The sequence below is a fragment of the Camelus dromedarius genome, chromosome 16 (assembly GCF_036321535.1).
Source record: "Camelus dromedarius isolate mCamDro1 chromosome 16, mCamDro1.pat, whole genome shotgun sequence".
NCBI lineage: Eukaryota > Metazoa > Chordata > Mammalia > Artiodactyla > Camelidae > Camelus > Camelus dromedarius.
The window spans coordinates 53,095,065-53,112,032 of NC_087451.1; the positions used below are offsets into that span (position 1 = coordinate 53,095,065).

At 50.5% G+C, this 16,968-nt stretch overlaps 1 pseudogene; it reads left to right on the forward strand.

Annotated features, from left to right (window-relative positions):
* The first annotated feature begins 2,452 nt into the window (after positions 1–2,452).
* LOC105106488 (prohibitin 1-like) lies at positions 2,453–12,980 on the forward strand (annotated as a pseudogene).
* Positions 12,981–16,968: the final 3,988 nt, after the last annotated feature.

Genomic DNA, 16,968 nt, shown 5'->3' on the forward strand with positions numbered 1-16,968 from the left:
TGAAGCTGGTGCACCAGTGCTGCTCTGCCCCTCATCTTTGCCTCAGCACAATTAACTTCTTCCTAGATACCCTCTTCAATATCCTCATCCTTCATCCTCACCATCTCTCCGACCACAACGAGCCCAGGTCCACAGGATGCCCTCATGTCACGTGAGCTTTCCTGCTGCTTTTGCTTCCCAGGACACAACATGGGCAAGTGGAAAGAACATAAGGTCTTAGACCTAGAAGACGTGTGTTCCCATCCAGTCTGGCTCTGATGACATGAGTGACCACGAGCAAGCCACTTAACCTCTGAACCTCAACTTCCTTATCTGTAGCGGGATAATAGGTTGTAATGATGCTCAAGTGGGATGCTGTAGACACACAGACTTGAAAATTATAAAACATATAAAACTGGTTTCTTTTCATATTTTCAACATTCCTGCTAGTGAGGTTGGAATAGAAGCAGACATACTAAGGCTATTCTTGATGCATTCCAGAGCATCCTGCCTTGTGTTTCCTGGCCACAGCCTTCCTAACCAGCCACTTCAACGCCCTTCATTATTCATTCATTCAGCAAATACTTGTTGAGTGTCCACCGTGTGCCAAGCACTGTTGTATGTTCTGGGAATAGAACAATGAAGACAACAGACTAAACATTCAGCTCTCACAGGGCTTGCATTCTGGTAGGCAGAGGAAAAGACTGTGGGCGGTTAGGGCAAACTCTTATACCACCTGCATAGTGCTGCCATGCACGTCTCTGGTCATTTGATCGTGCCAAGTGGGGACAAAGAAAGCAGACAGGGAGGAGAGGAATGCAAGAAAAAGAAGTTGAAAGAATCCAATCATACTAAAATCCAGAAATGGCCTTGGTTTCACTAAAATTAAGTGTCCATACACCAGTTAGGTAGTATCTCAGCTAAGAATGCAAAATCTGAATTTAATCATGAGGAAACATCAGATGGATCCCAAATGAGAAACATTCTTTTTTTTCCCCTCCTGTTTTAATGTGATAAAAGACAAAGAAGGTTGAGGTCAAATTAAAGAAGACTAAAGAGATATGAAAAATTAAAATGGTACCTAATTCTAGACTGCATCCTGTATTTGGCAGAGGGAGATTGCTATAAAGTTCATTATTAGGTCAAGGGAAAAAATGGAGTGCAGAAGGTAGATTAAATTTATACAGACTGTATAACAGGATGTCCTTATTCTTAGAAAATACAAAGAGAGAGAAGGGAAAGAGGGAGGGAGAGAAGGAAGGAGCAATTGATAAGCTGCAAAAATTCATAAACAGAAACCTCATTTAAAATTGAGTTGGGAGGCCAGCAGGGCGAAGTTTTCACACCCTACCAACAAGTAGAGATCCAACAGGAAGAGATACCTTGGCATCTCCAAAGGAAGGTTACTAGGTTACTATCCAGCAGGAGGGAGAAAAAATTTCTCCTTGCCTGAATTTCTCCTTGCCCAGCAACCACCCAGCCAGTAAGAGGCTGTCACAACTCAGCCAATGAAGAGCCACTACACTTCAAACTCCCAGTTTCCTCCTAGTCTTTGTTTATAACAGCTCCTCCCAAATCCCCCTTCTCCACTATAAAGGAAAGGTCCTCTCCTTTGTTTGCAAACTTGTCTCTGGGTTGCCATAGTTTGCATGTCCAGAGTCTGAATTCTTTGCTGTTCTCAAATGAACCCAATTTGCTGGTCAGATAACTGGCTGTTTTATTGTTTTAGATCAACAAAGCAAATGGAACAAATTGTTAGCAACAGATGAATTTGACTAAGATTACACTGTTTTTTTTTTTTTTTGTGTGTGTGCTATTCTTGCAACTTCTCCAAATAAGTCTTTAAAAAACTCTTTTTTCCCACGGGACCCACACTCTAAGACCAGCCCCTTTGCTAAATTAGTGCATGACCCTGAATGAATCCCTTCCTCTCTCTGGGTCTCATTTCCTAGTCCAGATGGTTTCTAAGGTTCTTTCTGGCTCTAGCAATCAATGACCCACAACCCAGGTCGCTTCTGGACAGGGCTTTTGGAAAGAAGACAGCCCCTCCGTCTCTTAGCCCACAAGTTACTTCAGCACTACTTTCTCCAGGGTGCTCACCCGTCCTCTTTCATCGGCCATAAACTTGCCCCTGCCCAACCCTGCCACCAACCCGCAGGCCCAGGCCCTCTTTCTGAGCGCCTTAGGGCTCATCTTCTGGCAGGCTGTAGCAAGGATTCAGGACAGGCATGTGCATTAATCCCCCAAGAAACTCCAACCCCCAAAAGGCTTTGCGACAATTTCTGGGCATTTAGTACCACCACAGAGAAAAGGCTTTTCAGCGCGGGCCTGCTGCTGCATGGCTTTTTGGGAATTGTAGTTCATCTGTGAAGAGTCGGGGAACTAGGCTAAGGGGACAAGCCACCCTTCCCAGAATGCACAGCGCTCACCTCCACCAATCCGTAGTGCGGATCTTGGAAGGAGGGCGGGGAAGAGGAGGAGCTGCCCGGCGCACGCGCAGTATGTGTGGCTGGGGAATTCAGGTGGAGGTCAGAGTGGAAGCAGGTGAGAATGGAGCGGGGCGCTTGTGGCCCGCGTCCCGGCGTCTCTTGCAGACCCGGTCTGCACTCCCATTCGCATGGAGTTTGGGCGGGCGGGGTGCATGCGTGGGTCCACCTCGGGCCGGAGGGGTAGGGAGTGAGCCCAGGAGGAGCCAGGGGTTGCGTAGAGTAAGGTAGGTGTATATGGGGACAGGGTGAGGAATAATCCAGAAGCTGTGTAAAAAAAGGAAAGGCTGATGGGGACTCGGTGTTCTGGTCTCTGGAAAGAAATATTTAAGTGCACGTGGAGAGATCAAGGTAGCCTGAGAAGTTGCGGTCTGGGGAGGAGGGGCGGGGAGACTGAAGTGGACGCAGACGACGGGGCGGGGCAAGACAAAGTTAAGTGCAGGGGTGGATTCTAGCGAGGTCAGCGGTGCTCCCGCCCGCCCACCCCCGCTCCAGGGCTCTCCCTCGCGGTGCAGCTATTGAGAACCTTCTCGCCCATTTGTTCTTTTTTTTTTTTTTTTTTTTAATGGTTAAATGTGTAAACTTTACCTTTTAAAATTTTTCTTCTTAATTGAAGTGTAGTCGGTTTACAAGATTGTGTTAGTTTCTGGTGTACGGCATGTTTCAGTTATACATATATATATATTCCTTTTATTATTTTTTCATTAGCTCCCTGTGCTATACAGTAGGACTTTGTTGTTTATTTATTTTATATTTTATATTTGTGTGTATCTGCAAATCCTGAACTCCCAATTTATCCCCCTACACGCACCCCGCCCCCCTTTCCTGGTAACCATAAGTTTGTTTTCCATGTCTGTGAGTTGCCCGATTCATTCTTGGTATGATAGCCCCAGAATATCATCCAGCTCCTGCTTCCATGATAATAGGTCATTCTTACACCTGATGTGAGAAGCAGTGTGGTGAGGAGTTGAGCTGTGCCTTCCAGAATTTGACCCCCGTTCTAATCCTGGTTGCTCACTCAGCTGTGTGATCTTATGTTCCTCAGGTTACCACTGTGTGTGCCTCAGTTTCCTCACCTGCAGTGATCTTCATAAGGGTTGGTGTGAGGATTAAACACACAAATTGCTGTTGGAAGACTGCCTGATATAAAAGTTAGCTATTTTGCTGTTGGAGTCACATTGTTTTCTGAACCAAAATCACCCAGAACTAACTACACAGCTTCTCCCAGGGCCTACCTGTCCAGGAGGTGGGAAGGTGGTTTGGTTTGGTGCTAAGGTCTCTCTGGGTATCAAGTCCATGCCTCCTTCCCCTTTTGAACTAAGTGCCCCAGACCCCTTTTCTTAAATGGTAGAAAAAGAAGAAAGCAGAGGAATTGATAATACACGTTTACAGGCCGCAGAGTGTTATTTATGAAATGTCCTTCAGTGGATGATTCAGAGCCCTCAAGAATGGGGGAAGAAATAGCCAGCAGAGAGAGAGGGCTTTCTCTGAGGATTTGGGGATCAAGTTGTTTCGTTTGCTTTTCCCCCCTTAGGTGTGAGTGGGTCCAGCAGGAGACATGGCTGCCAAAGTGTTTGAGTCCATTGGCAAGTTCGGCCTGGCCTTAGCCATTGCAGGAGGCGTGGTGAACTCTGCCTTGTATAATGGTAAGATCACTGCCCTTTGCCAGGCGATTTCTATTGGTCTGCAGAGCCCATGTGACACTCCTGTTGGCAGCCGCTGTTTGTGAATGTGTTTGTGACCAAGAGGGCTCACCTACTGCCCTCCTGCGCCATGTGGTTGCCTGGTCATCAGAGCCTCTGTCCTTGTAGCCATAGGTTCACTCAGAGCCTTTATTCACAAAGAGCCTCCCAGCCTACTTGAATGTTTCCAGCTGCTCTTGTTAATTTAAAGTCATGCTGCACCCCCCAAATGCTGCAGGAGCGAGCCAGAATTTGGCTGGCCAGCTGAAATGGAGATCTCGTTTGTTCTCTTCTGCCTGTGTTTGGAGCAGCAGGGGCTTTAGACCTTTGGTGACTTTGTCCTGAGCAGGCGCTTTGGTTCTGCTATGGTTGGGTTGTTCCAGAGCAAATATCTTTGAGATGCACTGCCCAGCTTTTACCAGCGTGGCAGCGGTTCAGGCCGGCTTTTCTTCCACTTTCGCGTGTGACCTCAGGCAAGTTGCTTCCCCCTCCCTAGGCCTCAGCTTTCTCATTGGTCAGGCAATGGGGTTGCACTTGTTTTTTGTCTGAGACCCCCTCTAACTTTGATGGTCTCTGACCTTCACTGTTGGAAAGCAGCAGTAGATTGACCCACCTCGAGTGTGACTCTGACAAGAGGAGGATTACTTTCAGTGGGAAGATAATTTGGACCAACTATAAAGTCCAAAAGGGCAGAGAAAGAAAGCAGTTGGTCAGAAAAGCCTGCTTGGCTCCTGTGGCACAGGTTTATACTCTGATCTTTTTTGCCACCCTTGCATAGCTGGACAGTAATCACCATCACTAATTCCTCTCTGGATCAACAAGACAGCTCCATAACCCCTTAAAACCTTAGAGAAACCAGGCTATTGGAAAGAAAGAGTGGGGCCTTCCAAATTTTAGGATTGCCATTGTGAGGGTGCTGCTTCTGGGAACACTGGGTTAAACTGGAACTGGGAAGGGATGTGGTAAGAGTGAAGACCTTGGTGGGTTTGGAAAGAAGTTTGAGGAGGTGATTCCTGGAAATGTGTTGGTAGGAGTTTGGGGATGGGATGGTTAATCAGAAAACTAGCAGCCAATTGCTTCAAGGAAAAAGATGCTGAAGATCCTGTGACCAGAGTCCTTGGGAAGACACATGGGACGGGAAGTGGTGGCTTAGTTCTGTACCTGTTTAGAAGCCTCTAGAGACCAGAAGTGTGGGAAGACAGCAGGAGAGGGGAGACTTAATAAGTAAACGGAAAGCATCAGGAATCTTTTAAAGACATGGTCATTTTGGTTAAAGAGTGAGGGGATTTTTCTGACCCATCATTATCCTTTGTTCCTAGTGGATGCTGGACACAGAGCTGTCATCTCTGACCTAGTGGAGTGCAGGACATTGTCGTAGGGGAAGGGACTCACTTCCTCATCCCTTGGGTACAGAAACCAATTATCTTTGACTGCCGCTCTCGACCACATAACGTGCCGGTAATCACTGGTAGCAAAGGTAAGGCTTGCCTGTGGGCCAGGTCAAGTAGAGAGGGTGGAAGAGGTGCTGTGGGATCCAGAAGGAGTTGAACTTCAGGTAGTAATAATTCCTGGTATATTTTCCCTGAAGAGTTTTACGTGGCTTCAGAGAAAGAAATATTCAGGCATGCCTCAGGGGTACTGCGGGTTCAGTTCCAGACCACCGCGGAAAAACAGATACTGTGATGAGGCGACTCACGTGAATTTTTTGGTTCCCAGCGCACACAGAGGTTCTGTTGACCCTATACTATAGCCTATTAAGTCTGTAGTAGTATTATTTCTAAAGAAACAATGTACATACCTTAATCAAAAAAATTTTATGGCAAAGAATGAAATAATGCCATTTGCAGCAACATGGGAGGACCTGGAGATTATCATACTAAGTGCAGTAAGTCAGGGAAAGACAAATATCATATGATATTACTTGTATGTGGAATCTTTAAAAATGATATAAATGAACTTTATGAAACAGAAGCAGACTCACTGACATAGAAAATGAACTTATGGTCACCAAAGGGGAGAGGAGGAGGGATAAATTAGGAGTCTGGGATTAACAGATATACACTATTATATATAAAACAGATAAACAACAAGAACATACTGTACAGCACAGGAAACTATATTCAGTAATTTTTAATAACCTATAATTGAAAAGAACCTGAAAAGGAATGTGCATATGTGTAACTGAATCACTTTGCTATACACCGGAAACCAGCAGCAGTGTAAATCAACTATACTTCAATTTTTAAAAAATACTTTATGGCTAAATATGCTAACCATCCCCTGAGCCTTCAGTGAATTGTAGTAGTAACATCATAGATCGCTGGTCACAGATCACTGTAACAAGTATAATAATAGAAAAGTTTGAAATAGAGCAAGAATTACCAAAATGTGACACAGAGACATGAAATGAGCAAATGCTGTTGGGAAAATGGCACCAATAAATTTGCTTGATGCAGGGTTGCCACAAGCCTTCGGTTTGTAAAAATGCAGAGTCTGTGAAGCTCAATACAAGGTATGCCTGTGTTCTTAAGACACACACAGAGCTGTACAAATTTGGAGAAAGGCACAAAGCTGTCTTTCCAGAGTTATGTAGTGATCCATTTTTAAATAAATCTCAATGTGCTTCTGCTCCCCCGGTGGACCCTTCCCAGTGGTTCTTGGTCCCCAGGGTGACTGGAAGCCGATCTGCAGCCGTCCTGTTTGCCTTCACGGCTGACTTATCCTTTGCCTTCTTCCCAAGGCCTCTGTTTCCAGCCGTGCTGCCCTCATACTATTATCTCCCAGGCCGAGGCCCACATCCTTGAGGGCAGTCTTGTGTCTCATGCATCACTGGATGCCCAGTTAGAGCCTCACATGAATCACTGTTCTCCCCCACCCTGCGCAGAGGGTGCACAGGCAGTGAATGGAACGGCAGGTGCTGGCTCCGTGGCGCTGTGTCTGCAGCAAGAGGAGGGGTGCGTGGATGTTGCTGCTTCTCAGAAGATGTTTGCTTTCTGTGATGGTGCCAGGCTTTGTGCAGGGTCAGGGGGTCGGGTAGGTCAAAGATGGCTAAATTGGGGGCCTCTAGGGGCTCTGTCTAGATAGGGAGATAGATGTGTGAACAGGCAGTTAGTGGGGAGTGGGGTGAGGACAGGAGCCAGGGTCGTATGGCGTGTAGGGGAGCAGAGGAACGTGTGGCACTTGAGAGTGAGAAGTGCTTTGGGCCGAGGAGGGGAAGGGTCCGTTGGCATTGCCTGGTCTGTCCTGTCGCTCTTGGCCAGGAACAGGAAGGAGCCTCCTGTGAAGGCTCTGGCTTGCCTACTGCATCAGAGGAAATCAACAGTGGGGTGAGGATAGTGGAGAACATTCATATTTTAACTTAAAAGCCTAGTCCTAAACTTCCCGCCGCTTTGGGATTTCTCTCTCTACTACTTTGCAGTTGTTCTAAGGATGCATGATGCACCTGTCTGCAAAACTTGATAGAAGCAGGTGGAGGGTATAGCTCAGTGGTAGAATGCATGCCTAGCATGCATGAGGTCCTGAGTTCAATCCTCAGCACCTCCATTAAAATAATAAATAAACGTAATTGCCCCCCCTGCCCACACCCCCACCCCTGTAGGAACTTGGAGAGACCAGGGACTGGTGTGTAAACATTTCCCACTTCAGTGCCTGGTTCAGAACTCATCTCATGGGCGCTTGGTCCACGCTGTTGATGGCCGCAAGCAAGCTGTGTGGTGCGTTAGCTGTGAATTGTCAGGGGAAGTTGTTCCTCCCTCCCTGGGTCCTTTGGGCCACGTAATGAGAAGCAGCCTGTAGATGAGCTGATAACCCCTCACATCTGTTGTACATTTGACAGAGTGCTTATATATCTGTTTCCTCCTCCAGTTTGTCCCGGCGTGCCTGGAAGGCAGATGCAATCATCCCCATTCTCACAGAGGAGGAAATGAACTGAGATGGACTAAGGCTTAGTGAGGCCACGTAATTAGTCCACAGCAGAGTTAGGACAGCAACCAGGCCTGGGACTGCACTGCTCATGTAGTCCCGAGTGGACTGTTTCCACTGGGCCCACGATAACCTCTCGGGGGCACATTCCTGCCTTGGGCCACATTGACCAGGCCTCGGAAAGGCCTTACCCTAGAGTTCTTGGCGTTGGCCTGTTTTCTTAAAATATTCAGTGTTCCAGACATTCCACAGCACCTATTAGATATATAACCTGAATTTGCTTGTATCAGAGGGCGTTCAGGACACACTGAGTAGCTGTCGTCACTAGAAACCTTGGAGAAGTTTTTACCTCTGGTGCGCCACTGGATTCTCTACCAAGGAAACCACGCGCATGTGCTCGGCACCCTCTATGATGGGATAATCAGCAAATTGGGGCTAGGAGAAGTCATAGAAGGCTACTGTGGTTTTTATTTTTAACTCCAGCATTTGTCCCCTAAGATTTACAGAATGTCAGCATCACTCTGCACATCCTCTTCCGGCCGGTTGCCAGCCAGCTTCCCTGCATCTTCACCGGCATCAGAGAGGACTATGACGAGCACGTGCTGCTGTCCATCACGACAGAGATCCTCAAGTCCATGGTGGTGAGTGAACAGGGCCTCAGCCTCCAGGAGACCTCTGGGTGGCAGGAAGAGCTCGGCGGTGGGTGGTTGGGAGAGGGCTGGGATTCCGCATCCTTGTTATCCTGACTGGCTCCTCTGCCCTCCTCTGGAATTAGGCTCGCTTTGATGCTGGAGAACTGATCACCCAGAGAGAGCTGGTCTCCAGACAGGTGAGCGATGACCTCACAGAGCGAGCAGCAACCTTTGGGCTCATCCTGGATGACGTATCCCTGGTAAGAGCCACGGGGAGCCTGTGGGGAGGGGCAGCAGCTGTGTAGGTGCCTGGCTCCACTTCCGGGCAGACACATCCATTCCTAGATGTGAGGCTTGTAAACATCAAACCTTCTTGACAGTATGAAACAGTCTCTTTGGGTTTGTTTTCAGACGGGGGTTTTTACCTCCCCTGTGCCACAGACAGTTTTCTTCTGATTTTTTTGGCCCTACCCAGGTGGTTCGTAACCAATAGGTTTTTCACCTTCCCAAACTGTTTCCCCGAGCTCCCTGGGAAGTGATGTCTTGTTAACCCCGTTGGACGCAGGCAGACACTGCCTGGTAGAGACTAGAGCACAGCGTGGGTAGTCTTTCTTCCTCGCACAGACCTCCCAGCCTGAGCCCTGGGAATCTCCTGACACCTGGGGTCTGAAGCTCAGTGAAGCGAGCTCTGGGAGCTCCCCAGGAAGGGTGACAGAGTGCGAGTGAATGGTTCTGTTCCCCGAAGTCTGGTGCAGAGGGAGGGCAGGGACGTCTCTGAGGCATAAGCTATCCTCTCGAGACTGGTCTGTGTGTGTGTGTGCGACACCCGATGCCATGATGCAGGCAGCAAGCGGTGCAGGCAGGGTAGCGCTTCAGAGTGAGGAAGGTGAAGGGAAGGGGTCGTGTTTCTGATTCTCTGGGAAAAGTCATTTGGAGTGATTTGTTCGGGTGGTGAGGAAGGTGTTTCCTGTTCATTTCTGTGCATCGCCCGGGAAAGGCACTGTTTCCCGCTCCACATCTGTGCAGCTGTTTACACAGTCCCCGGCACCCAGCTCTAACCCGGGGTCCTGCTCCACCCTTGCAGCAACTGCCTGCCCTCAGAGAAGGGCTCGTGGACTCCCTCTACTGGCGAGACGCCAGGCTGCAGCTGTTTGGCTTCTCTGACCAGAGCCGTTCCTCAGGCTCTCCTGCTTAGTGTTCACCTGAACTCCTCGGCTGTGAGAAGAGGCTAAGTAAAACCTAAGGAGAAGCTTGGCATTTTGCTTGACTTTAACCACATGCTCCATTCTGGAGAAATGCGGGCTGACCACAAGAAACCGTATCTGAGAGGTGTGAGAAGAAAGTTAGATTTTTGTGGGGAATTTGCTGCCCTCAGCTGGCCCTTTTAGAAAGAAATTTTATTCCTTAATTACACATTTCATTCTCATTTCTCAGGATTGTATTTTCTTCCCCAAAATTTGAACAAGGGTCCAGAAAGGGAGCAGGCAGAGAAGGAAAGCTGCAGTCTAAGAGTTAGGAGTGTTACAAATTCTGGGAGACAGTGGACTGGGACTTAATCTGGGAGAAGTTTGGGCTCCTCATATGTTTTAAAAAAGCATATTGGGAGATTGGGAGGATGGGGGAAGAAATGAAACAAGTAGAATTTGATAGCAAAACCAATGCTGTTCACTCCTTTCTTTCTTCCTTCTTAATAAAAAGCTAGATGAATAAATTACCCTAGACAGGCATTGGGGTGCTGAGATCTGCTCTCATTGTTTGCGTTGTCACTATAGATGGTCACTTCGGTGAAGTCTCCGTCGCTCACTTTATTAGGGAAGGTGTATGCGTAACAGAATTTTAAAACTTCATCCTAAGCAATAGCTTTACCTGCCTTCCCTTTCTTTTAAACTCTTTACCAGAAGCACTCACACATAGGGAATAGCATGATTTGCAAGATCATGGTTTGGAAATCTCTCTCGTCCTCTTCCTGTTTTGTCGCGGAGGTGCTGTGAGAAAGAAGTGGACTGGTTAATCCATAAGCAGAGAGCATCACGCTCTTGAATCCCTGAGAACCAGCTGCACCCCTCACTCTCAGGCTCAGTTTTCCATCTGACCTCTCTGGGGGCTTCAGACAGGCCATCACAGGACCTTGGAAGAGCGCTAGTCAGTGGTGGGGTCCTGGCACCCACAGGTCTCCTCCCTAGGGAGGTGGTCAGTTGGAGTAGATACCTTCTGGTGCCCATGGGCTGTTTCCTACCTGAGAGGGACAGAAAGACGTACAGGAGCCTGTGGGGCGGCCAAGGATTCCGGGCTGTGGACCCAGTTTGGACGCAGACGTGGAGGTGGAAGGGTGGTCTGGCCTCACGATGCCTCCAGCTGCTGGAGCCATAGCTGGCCACCCCCTCCGGCAGCTGTGGGACCTCACGGCAGTGCTGTCTAGCAATCACACCGCCTTATCTCGTGCTCACTCTCTCCCCTTAGACGCATCTGACCTTCGGGAAGGAGTTCACAGAAGCGGTAGAAGCCAAGCAGGTGGCTCAGCAGGAAGCGGAGAGGGCCAGATTCATGGTGGAGAAGGTGAACGCGCGACCAGATGGCAGGAGCCCCCTCACTTTCTCCTGTGCTCGGCCTCCGCGTCTGCTGGGTGGCCTGGAAATTCATCATCTGTCATCTCCACTTCCGGGATCATTGGAAGGGGACTGAAGGGACTACACTCCTGCAATTGGTTTCAGAGTCTTTGGGGCCTAGTCGGGGATATGTGAAGTTATGTTCCTAAATCACTGAAGGGTGATTTTTTTCCCCCAGTTCCCTAAGATCAAAAACACTCGCCCACAAATAAAAATGTTTCTTCTGGAATATTTTCAGCTTCACTGGGGAAGTCATTTTTAACTGCGATGACACAGTGAAAGCTGACAGCAAAAAGGATCAAACGCTGTGCCAGATGCGCTATCGTCACTGGGGTTTTTTCAAGCACTAAACCCATCCAGATGTGTCGGGGTGTGCTGGGACACCGTGTATCTGCATAGAGCCTGGCCTTCGGGTCTTTGCAAAGGTGCATTTATTTCTTGTAACCCCCTCTCCCCAGCACTAATTCTCTTGGAGTTGTATTCCTAATCCAAGGCACTTTAGTTCTTAGAATCAGGAAAAGGAAATATATGGGTGGGCATTTAACTTTAGAGACTATAAACTCAGTGTGAATGGAGACTTTTTTTTCCTCCTTTTTCTGCTTGTCTCCAGCACCTCGAACACGTCCAGAACTGCGCCTGGAGATCGGTACTAGGTGCTCAGTAAACATTTGTTGAGTGAGCCGTCCCAGAGCCTCATTGAACAGCTCTGTGTTCATTTCAGAGAGGCTTGCTCCTCTCCTCCTGCGCTTGTGAAGGTCGCGCATCGCAGATAGATACCCTCCTACTGACGAGGGAAGGGGAAGCCCGGGGGAGCTTGTTCTGGATGCCTGAGTTCCTGGTCAGGAACCAGTTTAGCTCACAAGCAACCTGAGGGAGCGTCACGTGCCTGCTGCTCCTCCTCAGCTGTGCTGACTTCGATGCATCATTTTGACTTGGGACTGGAGAGAAGGATGAGCCTGAGGACTGATTCTCCCTTCCTTTCTCTCCTGCTTTCCTTGGCCTGGGATCCTCCTGGCTCAGAGTAAGGTGGCTGGGCCGGGTTGCTGTTAATATTATTGAAGAGTTTGAAATAAGACAGCTATTCATACAGCCAACAGAAACGTGCCTCTACAGTGGTGAGCAGTGGACATTACATGAGAGAGGAGGATTGCTAAACCCATCTGGAGGGGGAGGTAAATGCCCAGAGGTCCTTCACGACCCAGTGAGGCTGCCTTACCTGGTCCTCTGGAAGCTGTAGCCCACTGTCCAGCGCCCCGAGGTGTGATCTTGGTCCCTCTCTGCCTCCACTCCTTAGGCTGAGCAGCAGAAGAAGGCAGCCATCATCTCTGCGGAGGGTGACTCCAAGGCCGCGGAGCTGATCGCCAACTCGCTCGCCACCGCAGGCGATGGCCTGATCGAGCTGCGCAAGCTGGAGGCCGCAGAGGACATCGCATACCAGCTGTCCCGCTCTCGGAACATCACCTACCTGCCCGCCGGGCAGTCGGTGCTCCTCCAGCTGCCCCAGTGAGGCCCGCCCGCCTGCTCCTCCTGGGGCAGCTGGACCACTGCCCGATGATCCTCTACACCACCTTCCTTCCGCCCCCGCCCCGGAAATCACTGTGAGACTTCATGATTGGCTTCAAGTGAAGGAAATAAAAGTTAGATCACCTCAGATCTGTAATTACTCTATCTAAACTGAAGCTCTTTCATTCTTATTTCCATCCCCTTTTTTATCTGCCTACCAAAAATTGCCAGGTGCCTCCACAGACCAGCCTGGCTCCCGTCTTCGGCCTGCTGGCGCCCAGCCTAGGTGCTAGCAGTTGGCAGAAGGAAGGCAATGCTGTGTGTGTGACAAGCTGGGAGCAGAGCAGGCAGCCGTGTAGCCTCCAACCTGTGGTTTATTCACAGTTGGAGGAAGATGGCACACACACAGCAGAACTGTGAACACAGGCCTGAGTTTTTTCCAGTGGTTCCTGCACAGACCGAGCTGAAGGCAGGTGTGGGGAGGCGCAGAGAGGAAGCGATCTGTCTCTTGCCATCAGGCTGATTGTCTAACTGTGGGGCCAGCGGAAGCAGGTGTGTACAGACAGCGAGGATTGAAGAATCTGCCCTGTGAAGGTGGGTGGGCCTGATTTGCTGCCCCCCCGGGGTCCTAAGACTGGAATGGACCTGGCTAGTGAGAGAGCAGGCCTGGACCAAGATGCGAGTCCTGTAGACTTCCTCTCTGCCTCCCACCTTCGTGTCTCAAATACCCGGTGGAATTCCAACTTGAAGGATTGCATCCTGCTGGGGCTGCACATGCCTGCCAAGGACGTGCGCATCCTGCGTTCCTGGCCCCCTCGTTCAGAGACTGCCCTCCTAGAGGGCTCTGCCTGTGCCTTGAAGGAAATGACCACAAGAAAACAGTAATGTGTAAACCGCTGTCAATAAATGACACCCAGACCTTCCAGCTCAGTCTTACGGGTTTGTTTTGTGGGAGTCATGGGATTAGACCAGAGCAGCCTGGCACTTTATGTGTGCACGTGTTTGTATCACCAGCTAAGACAGAATCTCCAGCAAGGCAGAAAATGCTTTGGTTTCAGAAAACACTGTGCCGTGTTCTAGCCCCGTCCCCAGCCTGAAATGAATCTCAGTGGTGTCAGGTGAGGTTTGTCATGACATGGCACGTCTTAGGAGGTGAAGGTGGGTGGGGGTTCGTCAGCTTCCCCCTTGCGGCTTTTGGTGCCACTGCTCACTGGGAGTTGTGGGCCCGCCCACCAAGCAGACCGGAGTGAGCAGTCGATACCAAATACACGTGTGCCGGAGCCCTCTGCGCGCTCTGGTTAGACGTCCACATCGTTAGACGGCTTCGGGTGCCCTTCCTGTTGTAGGCTTAAATTGCTTATTCTGCTTTGCTTTGATGAGGAAATGACCTGGCATTTGAAGGGAGGCCAGCTTTATGCATTTTGAATGGTGGGGGGACCTACAATTGAGCAATGATCCATGCAAATCACCCACCCCAAATCCTTTTAGGAACGAAACAGAATGTGCGGTGAGCACTCAACGTTGACTGCTCTAACCTCTGCTCTCAGGTGAATCCCTGGCTCACCACCTGGCCGAGGAGAGCGGTCTCAAGAGAACTCCGCGGGCTGGTCTCTGACCTGGATTCTGCATTTCCTTCCTCAGAGTGTTCGGGCCAGCTGTCAGCTGGGAAAGGTGGGGACGCGTGCGCACATTTGGGGTGGGCTGGGGGCTGAGTTCTCCTGGTGCTGCGCCCTGCTGTCCTCCCAGTGCCTCTCTGCAGGGATCTAGTCCCTTCCCACCCTGGTGAGCACTCAGACCAGGGTGTAATGGGCTCCTGACCCTCGGCTGGACCTCCCACCGAAACCTCATTCTCTGTGGTGCTTGGCAGGCCTCCCAGCTAGCCCCCCTCCCCGCCGCCTCCCTGGCGTCGGTCATCCCAAGGTATCTCCTCCCACTTGGGCTTTTTGCTGTAAGAGTAGTGAGGCCTGGGAATGGTGCGGTGCCTGGACTCACAGAGCGTGTGACGGCTGCAGCAGAAAGAGCCTGATTCCTAAACAGCTTCCAGACCAGCTTCCCCTTGGCCTCCCTCCTTCCCTGCTGTTTACTGCTTTGGACACCCTTGGGGGCGGGAGCAGGAGGCTCCTCTCTTCCCCAGGCCCTTTATAAAATCGCAGTTGTGTTTTATGCCTTTCGCAGGAGATTGGGTTTCCTACCCAGGTGTCTCTCCCCAGCTTCTGGGTTCCCTCTGCCTTCGGATCAGCCCTTCAGCACAGGCAGGCAGGTTCCTGCTGGTTTCGCCTGTAGCCTCCCTGCCACTGACGGTGCCAGGGGCAGCCCGGGGGCCTCCTTCTGCCTTGACTTCCCCCAAGTAATTCTCTTCACAAATGTTCAAGGGCTGTTAACTGGCTAACGAGCCCGAGTCCCCTGATGGCCTCCGGGTTCCTCCAGAAGCTGCCACAATGGGCCTTTATCAGCTCGGGATTCTCTGGGCCCCGATCAAAAGCCCTGGCCTGTCCTGGCCAGGGAGGGGGCTGAGCGGGAAGTATCTTCGTCCTTCTGTCCTTTGGTCAGGCTGAATAGCTCCCTTGTTCAGGCTCCGAGGGTCACGGACTAGGAAGGCAGTGGGCCCTGGATGGGGAGGAGGAGGGAAAAACCCTCGAAGGGTTGCTATTTTCCTTAAACTGCTGCTAGTTTTACACAAGTTCCGCCACTGTGGACCGATGGGGGAGGAGCTGTGCTGTCATCCCCGGGCGGGTCGATTTGAAGGACAGCGAGAGACAATGGTAACTTCATACCTGGCTTAGCAAATGCTGTTCTAATTGCTGGTCCAGCCTCAGCAGGGGGACGTGCGGTTAGGACCTCCCCTCAGTCTCTGCCATCCGCCAATCTTGTGGGCAAAGTAGCGCACCCTGACCGAAAGTAACCTGGGTGAGAAGGTCGCAGGAGGCTGCAACTGATTTTCCTGTCTTTCCTAGGCCTCCTGCTCATCCTGAACACCGCTCCAAACTTCATTTTTCTAAAGCAGATCTCATCCTCTTCCTGTTGAAAAACCTTCAGAGGCCACTCCTCCCTGGCTTAAAGAAGGGGAAATGTCTCGTCCCGGCATTCAAAGCCTTCCGCCTGCTACCTTTCTAGTCCATCCAACTCTATTTTGCCTTCACCAGCCTACCTAGTGGCTCCTGTGGGGTGGGGAGTGTTTGAAAATGCAGGTGGAAAGGGGCAGCAGCTCCTGGCATTCGGTGCTGGGGAGGGGAGGTGGCAGGGATGCTATGAGACCTACTTGTGTGAGACAGACTCTACAACAAACTGCCCCCAAAGTAACGCCAGTAACATCCGCCCTTTGGAAGTACGCTCCAAACCGAGTTCCTCGCTCTTGTCTGCATGTCCCCCATACTTTCACATCAGCCCCTGTGCGCACTTCATCCCAGACAGCCCTTCCCCCACATTTCCCAGGTCCTGATGCCCCCATGCTTTGAGTGCTAGCCGAGACTCTTTGTCTAACACGAAACTTCCGCTGATGCCCGCCTCCCCCATCCATTACCTCTCCCTTGCCTGAACTCCTGATCCATGTTCCCAAGAGGCACTTAGCGCTCTCTTAGGGTTGCAGTGTGTGTGTGTGTGTTCTCCCTCCTACCCTACACGTATGGAGGGCAGGATCTTGATGTGATTCAATGTTCTCCCTTCTTCCTTCCCCAACCACCCCCTAAGCTTTTCCCCAAGTCAAACCTGCCTGGCTCTCAGTGGGAGTTACTGAATGTCTGTCGGGTGAGCAGATGAAGGAATAGAGACAAAGGACTGAGGTTAGATGTGAGGGCTGGAAGTCCAGGCCATTGAGTTCTCCCACGCCATTATGTTAAGTTGCCTCAAGCTATTGTGAATCAGGGTCCAGCCCAACCCATCGGCTAATGTCCCACCCTGAGCCACTCCCCAGTCTCATTACCCTCCCGCTTCCTGTGGCTGCCACGTGCAGACTCTCCCCTCGCTGCTGCCTGCCCACAGCTCACCCTCTCCTCCTCCGTCTGGAACACCTCTCCTCCCTCCCTCAATCCCTGTCCCGCTCTGTCTCAAGCCCAGCTTAAAATCCCTTGTCTCCAGGAATTTGCCTGTGGCCGACCCCTTCCCAACTTCCCTGGCACATAAGGTCTCCTTTTATTAAAAAGGCGTTAGCTCTGGAACTCTG